Genomic DNA, 870 nt, shown 5'->3' with positions numbered 1-870 from the left:
ATCCATCCATCCATCCATCCATCCATCCATCCATCCATCCATCCATCCATCCATCCATCCATCCATCCATCCATCCATCCATCCATCCATCCATCCATCCATCCATCCATCCATCCATCCATCCATCCATCCATCCATCCATCCATCCATCCATCCATCCATCCATCCATCCATCCATCCATCCATCCATCCATCCATCCATCCATCCATCCATCCATCCATCCATCCATCCATCCATCCATCCATCCATCCATCCATCCATCCATCCATCCATCCATCCATCCATCCATCCATCCATCCATCCATCCATCCATCCATCCATCCATCCATCCATCCATCCATCCATCCATCCATCCATCCATCCATCCATCCATCCATCCATCCATCCATCCATCCATCCATCCATCCATCCATCCATCCATCCATCCATCCATCCATCCATCCATCCATCCATCCATCCATCCATCCATCCATCCATCCATCCATCCATCCATCCATCCATCCATCCATCCATCCATCCATCCATCCATCCATCCATCCATCCATCCATCCATCCATCCATCCATCCATCCATCCATCCATCCATCCATCCATCCATGAACACTGTTCAAGAATATGGAGCTTGCATTGGCACGTGTGTATGGGTGACAGGTGTGGTAGTGTGATGCACATGCATTTCTCGTTTTCTGAAGCTACAACTACTGCAGTGAGTATGAGAGCTTCTAAACATCCAATTCACTCTGCGATATTTCCCGAAAATGTGAAAATTTCTTCGTTATATTACACTGTTTACACAGAATGTATCCGGAGCAACATTTGTCCTTGGTATAATCTTGGCATATCCTCATGAAACTGGCATTCTTAGCTCGA

Source organism: Rhipicephalus microplus, chromosome 4 (genome assembly GCF_043290135.1).
Source record: "Rhipicephalus microplus isolate Deutch F79 chromosome 4, USDA_Rmic, whole genome shotgun sequence".
Lineage (NCBI taxonomy): Eukaryota > Metazoa > Arthropoda > Arachnida > Ixodida > Ixodidae > Rhipicephalus > Rhipicephalus microplus.
This window is presented reverse-complemented; position numbering follows the sequence as displayed.